This window comes from Astatotilapia calliptera, chromosome 3, assembly GCF_964374335.1.
Source record: "Astatotilapia calliptera chromosome 3, fAstCal68.1, whole genome shotgun sequence".
NCBI classification, from domain to species: Eukaryota; Metazoa; Chordata; class Actinopteri; order Cichliformes; family Cichlidae; genus Astatotilapia; species Astatotilapia calliptera.
The window spans coordinates 4,352,152-4,360,067 of NC_137424.1; the positions used below are offsets into that span (position 1 = coordinate 4,352,152).

Here is a 7,916-nt window from a genome sequence, read left to right on the forward strand (position 1 = left end):
TGCAGCTAGAATCAGCTCCCCTCTGTGAACAACAGCACAGCGTCAGTGTTTCACACTCAGTGAAAGGAGGAAACAGCAGAAGAACACCATGTGTGCTACGTTTCCCAGGACACACTACAAACTGCACAAATACAGAGCAGCACGTGGAAGGACCTGGAGCTGCATTTACAGAGCTGCAGACAGCGTGATGTCCTGTATGGACAGGTGGAAGGAACCAAGTCCTCAGCTGGAACACTCGTGTTTGTCCACAGACAGGAAACACAGCAGGAAACTTCCTCACAGAAGTGCAGCTCATGGATAACACACTTCCTGTCAGTCAGAATGAGGCTGCAGCCAAACACAGAAAGGTGTTTTTGTCCAGATGAGCCCAGAGAAGAAACACGAGTGTTCACAGACATCAGAAGCTCAGAGAGGTGAAACATGAGGTTGGAGTCCTCGTCAGCATCCAGAAGAGCTGCTGTGAAACCCTGAGTACTCATGACAGACTCTGATGGCACAAACACATCATGATTCAAACAGAAAGACAAACATGGAGCTCCTGATCCTCCTGCATGAGAACAAGCTGACATGAGCGCTGTGTCTGAGAGTGTCTCCCTGTCACAGTGACAATAACACAGCTGCTGCTCACAGTCATTAAACTGACCTGAGGTCAGCTGTGCTCCTTACATATGAACCATGTGACCTCACATCAGTGCTGTGGATGACTGTAGTCATAGAAGAGTAGAGCTGTAGCAGGTGGTGTGAGGAGGAGGTGGTGTATTCTAGTTAAGGCAGTACTGAAACACTCCAGCAGAGGGCGCTGTTAAGTCCTTATTGTAACACAGTTACTGTGTGCAGTTAGACTTCATACATAATCTGCACTTATTTCCATCAGACATGCTGTCAGTAAATGATTGGTTTCTATTGATTCTACTTCCTGTTGACTCGTTTGATGACAGTGAAACAATCACAGCTGATTGTGTGATGATGTAAACTGTCACTGTTACATTCAGTGTGTGTGACATAATGTTAGTGCAGGCTGATAACAGCCTGGTTCTGTTAGAAACACATGAACGTGTCCATAGATCAGTGTGTGTTTAACATGAGAGCTTCAGCCCTGCTGATGTGTTAAATAAAGACATGCAGGAAAACTGATGAGACTCTGAAATAACTCTTTATATTTATAATGTAACTCTGCATCAAAAGAACAACAAAGGATCCCAGACAGGTTTCTGTGAACAAAGACCATTCTGATGTTTCTGTGTTTCTAACACTTTGACATTATTAGTAAACAGACTGCAGTGAGCAGCATTTATAAAGAGCTTCTATATAAAGATATGACAGCTGTTTGACAAGTTTATCACTCTGTGTTTGGACCTGATCAGTCCAGCTGTTTACTTGAAACATGTTCATTTACCTGTTCTGTTATATTCATGTTCTTGTCTCTGTTGAAAACACATTTTAATGTCCCTCAGATTTTTCTCCCAGATGAATAAATATAAAAATGACACAAACTGACTGCAGCTACTTTTTGTCCTTTCTGTCAAAAACCTTCATGTGACTCATGAGAGACACGTTTCAGCTGTTTGTGACAGATCAGAGGCCAACAAGTCATTTATAACACTTTCCATCATTGTTTAAAGTTCTCAGTGTTTCTGTGTTGCTGCGTATAGGATCTCCCAGCATCATCACTGTGCTGTCCAATCATTGTGTGCGAGGTTACCCTTATAGTGCGATGTGTGTTTGCACAAAGAGAAGCATGTGTGTCAAATATAAATAAGCACAGAACAGAAACAGCTGCTCGTTTCTTCTGTTTAGAGTCAAGTTAGTGTTTTGTGTCTTTGTTTGAGGCCTGATGTCGAGCAGAGGTGTGTGTAACTGCACTGCTCTGTTATATGTGTGAAGTGTGTGCTTCTCTTCAGCATCATCTTTGTCACTGCTGATTCCTTTGTGTCATCATGTGTTGAGAAGAGAGAACAGTTATAACGGAGGAGCAAAAGGAAGCCCTGAAATCTGCATCAACAAGGAAGTGTTGGCTCACCAGTGATCCCAGCAGAGCCACTGGTTTGGCTCCAGTTGTTCTAGATTCAATGATGTTGTTGCTACAGATACATGTCAGCATCTTTATTGAATTTAATATGAAGCAGAAATGGTGTCATTAGGAGAAGAAGAGGAGAACAAGTCCGGCGAGGAGGCAGCAGCTCTTAAAGATGAAACAGCAGCTCAGCCCTGAGCTCAGAGAGCTGCACATGAAAAAGCTCCTCAAGCAGATCCTGTCAGAGGTTTGTCATCAACAGGAGGAACTGTTCACATCATAGGATGAAGATGCTGTCAGCTGGATGAAGAAGGTTATTTAATGCAAACGTTCACACTGAAGTCAAATTGTTGTCGTGTTGAACAGATTCATGTACTGATCGTCTCCAGAATGTTAGAAGAGCTTCAATGAATCATTAGAAACAACTTACAGCTGCACAGCTGTGTCAAACACATCTGTGTGTCATTGTGGGATTGTTGTGTTTCTACATGTGACACACGTCTAAAACATGCACACAATCTGAACACAAACAGGGACTCATGTGTTCCCACAGCCAGATGCTGAGAGCCATTTCCTTGTAGTCCTGTGTCTACATACATGAACCATTAGATGTTATTGGAATGATTGTCAGCTCTGATAGTTTCATGTGTGTTTAGCTGGACGCTGTTTGATCCTCGACATGTTTAAAGGTGTCCAGTCCTGAGACACTGGGGCTGGAAACAGCTGTGATGTCATTGGACTGTCACACAGACAGAAGTGCATGAAGTGAGCAGCCGAGGAGCCGCTGATGTTTTGGATTCAACAGCATTTGAAAGGTCGACACAGACACATTTGCACACAGAAAGCTGAATCTGTCATATGCCACAGTGAACTCACTGTTCAGTGTTTTTCAGGAAGCTTCTTAACTGCCTCTGCTGCCAAACAAGCAGCTGGGGGTCAAACTCTGGTAATTGGCGATTCTGTTCTCAGACATGTGAAGCTAGAGACACCGGCAACCATAGTCAATTGTCTTCCAGGGGCCAGAGCAGGCGACATTGAAGGAAATTTAAAACTGCTGGCTAAGGGTAAACGTAAATTCAGTAAAATCATAATTCACGTCGGCAGTAATGACACCCGGTTACGCCAATCGGAGGTCACTAAAATCAATATTGAATCGGTGTGCAACTTTGCCAAAACAATGTCGGACTCTGTAGTTTTCTCTGGTCCCCTCCCCAATCAGACCAGGAGTGACATGTTTAGCCGCATGTTCTCCTTAAATTGCTGGCTGTCTGAGTGGTGTCCCAGAAACGATGTGGGCTTCATAGATAATTGGCAAACCTTCTGGAGGAAACCTGGTCTTGTTAGGAGAGATGGCATCCATCCCACTTTGGATGGAGCAGCTCTCATTTCTAGAAATATGGACAAATTTATTAAACCCCCCAAAATATGACTATCCAGAGTTGGGACCAGGAAGCAGAGTTGCAGTCTTACACGCTTCTCTGCAGCTTCTCTCCTCCTGCTACCCCCCCAAAAACCCATCTCCATAGAGACTGTGTCAGCTTCCAAAAAGACAAAAAACAAACTAAAAACCAGCAACAAACAACTTAAACATAAACAATCACAAAGAAAGAACAATACAGTATCCACATCTGAACCAAAGAGTAAAACAGTGAAATGTGGATTATTAAATATTAGGTCTCTCTCCTCCAAGTCTCTGTTAGTACATGACTTAATAATTGATCAACAAATTGATTTACTCTGCCTTACAGAAACCTGGTTGCAGCAGGATGATTATGTTAGTTTAAATGAATCAACACCCCCGAGCCATTCTAACTACCAGAAATCTCGAAGCACAGGCCGAGGGGGAGGTGTGGCAGCAATTTTTCACACCAGCCTATTAATTAATGAAAGACCAAGACAGACTTTTAATTCATTTGAAAGCCTGATGCTTAACATTGTCCACCCCAGCTGTGAAACTCAGAAACCAGTCTTACTTGTTATCATCTATCGTCCACCTGGGCCTTACACAGAGTTTCTGTCTGATTTCTCAGACTTTATATCTAATTTAGTTCTGAGCTCAGATAAAATAATTATTGTGGGTGATTTTAACATCCATGTAGATGCTAAAAATGACAGCCTCAACATGGCATTTAATCTGTTATTAGACTCAATTGGTTTCTCTCAAAATGTAAAAGAACCCACCCACCACTTTAATCACACTCTAGATCTTGTTTTAACATATGGCATCGAACCTGAACATTTAACAGTGTTTCCTGAAAACCCTCTCCTGTCTGATCATTTCCTGATAACATTTACTTTTACAATAATTGATTACACAGCGGTGAAGAGTAGACTTTATCAAAGTAGATGTCTTTCTGAAAGCACTGTAACTAAGTTTAAGAATATAATCCACCCACTGTTATCATCTCCAATGCCCTGTACCAACACAGAGCAAAGCAGCTATCTGAACGCTACCCCAATAGAGGTCGATTATCTTGTTAATAATTTCACCTCCTCACTACGTACGACTCTGGATACTGTAGCTCCTGTGAAAACTAAGGCCTCAAATCAGAAGTACCTGACTCCGTGGTATAATTCTGAAACACGTACCCTAAAGCAGATGACTCGTAATCTGGAGAGGAAATGGCGTGTCACAAATCTAGAGGATCATCATTTAGCCTGGAGAAATAGTTTGCTGCTTTATAAGAAAGCCCTCCGCAAAGCCAGAACATCTTACTATTCATCACTGATTGAAGAAAATAAGAACAACCCTAGGTTTCTCTTCAGCTCTGTAGCCAGGCTGACAAAAAGTCAGAGCTCTTTTGAGCCAACCATCCCTTTAACGTTAACTAGTAATGACTTCATGAACTTCTTCACAAATAAAATTTTTATCATTAGAGAAAAAATGACCAGTAATCATCCCACAGATGTAATATTATCTACAGCTACTCTTAGTACCATTGATATTAAGTTAGACTCTTTTTCTCCAATTGATCTTTCTGAGTTAACTTCAATAATTACTTCCTCCAAACCATCAACGTGTCTTTTAGACCCCATTCCTACAAAACTGCTCAAAGAAGTCCTGCCATTAATTAATTCTTCGATCTTAAATATGATCAACCTATCTCTAATAATCGGCTATGTACCACAGGCCTTCAAGCTGGCTGTAGTTAAACCTTTACTCAAAAAGCATCTCTAGACCCAGCAGTCTTAGCTAATTATAGGCCAATCTCCAACCTTCCTTTCATATCAAAAATCCTTGAAAGAGTAGTTGTCAAACAGCTAACAGATCATCTGCAGAGGAATGGTTTATTTGAAGAGTTTCAGTCAGGTTTCAGAGCTCAGCACAGCACAGAAACAGCTTTAGTGAAGGTTACAAATGATCTTCTTATGGCCTCTGACAGTGGACTCATCTCTGTGCTTGTCCTGCTAGACCTCAGTGCAGCGTTCGATACTGTTGATCATAATATCCTATTAGAGCGATTAGAACATGCTGTAGGTATTACAAGTACTGCGCTGCAGTGGTTTGTATCATATCTATCTAATAGACTCCAATTCGTGCATGTAAATGGAGAGTCCTCTTCACACACTGAGGTTAATTATGGAGTTCCACAGGGTTCAGTGCTAGGACCAATTCTGTTTACATTATACATGCTTCCCTTAGGCAGTATCATTAGAAGACATAGCATACATTTTCACTGCTATGCAGATGACACCCAGCTCTATCTGTCCATGAAGCCAGATAACACACACCAATTAGTTAAACTGCAGGAATGTCTTAAAGACATAAAGACCTGGATGGCCGCTAACTTTCTGCTTCTTAATTCAGATAAAACTGAGGTTATTGTACTCGGCCCTGAAAATCTTAGAAATATGGTATCTAATCAGATTCTTACTCTGGATGGCATTACCTTGGCCTCCAGTAACGCGGTGAGGAACCTTGGAGTCATTTTTGACCAGGACATGTCCTTCAACGCACATATTAAACAAATATGTAAGACTGCTTTCTTCCATTTGCGCAACATCTCTAAGGTTAGAAATATCCTGTCTCAGAGTGACGCTGAAAAACTAGTTCATGCATTTATTACTTCCAGGCTGGACTACTGTAATTCATTATTATCAGGATGTCCAAAAAACTCACTGAAAAGCCTTCAGCTAATCCAAAATGCTGCAGCAAGAGTCCTGACAGGGACTAGAAAGAGAGAGCAGATTTCTCCTGTTTTGGCTTCCCTTCATTGGCTTCCTGTTAAATCCAGAATTGAATTCAAAATCCTGCTCCTCACATACAAGGTCTTAAATAATCAGGCCCCATCTTATCTTAATGACCTTGTAGTACCATATCACCCTATTAGAGCGCTCCGCTCTCGCTCTGCAGGCCTACTTGTTGTTCCTAGAGTATTTAAAAGTAGAATGGGAGGCAGAGCCTTCAGTTTTCAGGCCCCTCTTCTGTGGAACCAGCTTCCAGTTTGGATTCGGGAGACAGACACTATCTCTACTTTTAAGATTAGGCTTAAAACTTTCCTTTTTTCTAAAGCATATAGTTAGGGCTGGACCAGGTGACCCTGAATCCTCCCTTTGTTATGCTGCAATAGATGTAGGCTGCCGGGGGATTCCCATGATGCATTGAGTTTTTCCTTTCCAGTCACCTTTCTCACTCACTATGTATTAATAGACCTCTCTGCATTGAATCATATCTGTTATTAACCTCTGTCTCTCTTCCACAGCATGTCTTTATCCTGTCTTCCTTCTCTCACCCCAACCAGTCGCAGCAGATGGCCGCCCCTCCCTGAGCCTGGTTCTGCCGGAGGTTTCTTCCTGTTAAAAGGGAGTTTTTCCTTCCCACTGTTGCCAAAGTGCTTGCTCATAGGGGGTCATATGATTGTTGGGTTTTTCTCTGTATCTATGAAGCGCCTTGAGGCGACTTTTGTTGTGATTTGGCGCTATATAAATAAAATTGAATTGAATTGAATTGAACTGATGTCCTTGAGAAGAAGCTGAAGAAGTCTTCAACAACAAATACAGGAAGTGGACTTTCAAATACTAGATTCACTTTAGACTCACAGAGAAATGACTCAACCAGCTGTGTTTGACTATATGAAAGGTCAGTGTGTGTCTGCACACAGACTGTTGTGTTGGACTGTTATTCAGTTGTCTGCTGAATGTTTTCAAATGTCTGCATCTCAGCTGTGATGAGGCTGGGGGTCATGGGAGGCCACCGTAGCAGCCTCTTCAACATCATGACATCATCATAAATGCTGCTGGACTGTCTGATGGGCTGACGGTGAAAAAGCCGTCGGGAAGGAAACAGAAGACATTTCAGAGGCTGCAGCAGATTTCTTTGATTCGGGGCCTTTTTCAGCTTTATTGGACAGAGCAGTGAAGATAAGTGACAGCAAAGCAGAGAGAAAGGGGGCGTGGCCCGGGTCAAAGCCAGGCCAGCTGCTCTCCACCTCGTGGTCACCTGCTCATCCTAGTGAGCTCCACCAGCAGCCCTTTCACACACTTTACACTGTCAAACACTGTGTGTGGACCTCAGCTAACAACAGGCTACATTTAAGTCTGGACTACATGCTTTTATATTGTTTTTATTCCATCAGCAGCTCAACATCATGAGCAGCTTTGACATAAAGACATCAAACTCAAGCTGACTTTAAACTACTTTTAATACAGGGGCTCAAAAACAACAACATCTTTATTATATATCAGGACACAAAGTCATTTCATCTCAAAGGGAAACAGCTTTATTTGGAATAACCAGCACTATCAACTGGTTTGGGATCTCCACCAGTTTCATGTCTTTGCAGCTTCTCCAACAAAGTTCCTGTAAAATCAGCATGTTTGTCTTTATTGGTTTGATAGTGATTGATTATTCAGTCCCAATCTGCTGTCATCTAAAGAACAAAATGATGTTTCTATGAGTCAC

At 42.1% G+C, this 7,916-nt stretch overlaps 1 protein-coding gene and 1 long non-coding RNA gene across 2 annotated transcripts in view; both read left to right on the forward strand.

The window, feature by feature from the left end:
- LOC113016649 (protein NLRC3-like) overlaps nucleotides 1-1,493 on the forward strand; it is an 18,428-nt gene extending 16,935 nt beyond the window's left edge. Inside the window, exon 7 of the mRNA XM_080299653.1 lies at nucleotides 1-1,493. This exon is cut by the window's left edge and continues 2,337 nt beyond it. The gene's annotated coding sequence lies outside the window, so the exon portion shown is untranslated.
- The window catches only part of LOC145425134 (uncharacterized), a 323,553-nt gene that overhangs the window by 46,291 nt on the left and 269,346 nt on the right, over nucleotides 1-7,916 (forward strand). The window lies entirely within an intron of this gene.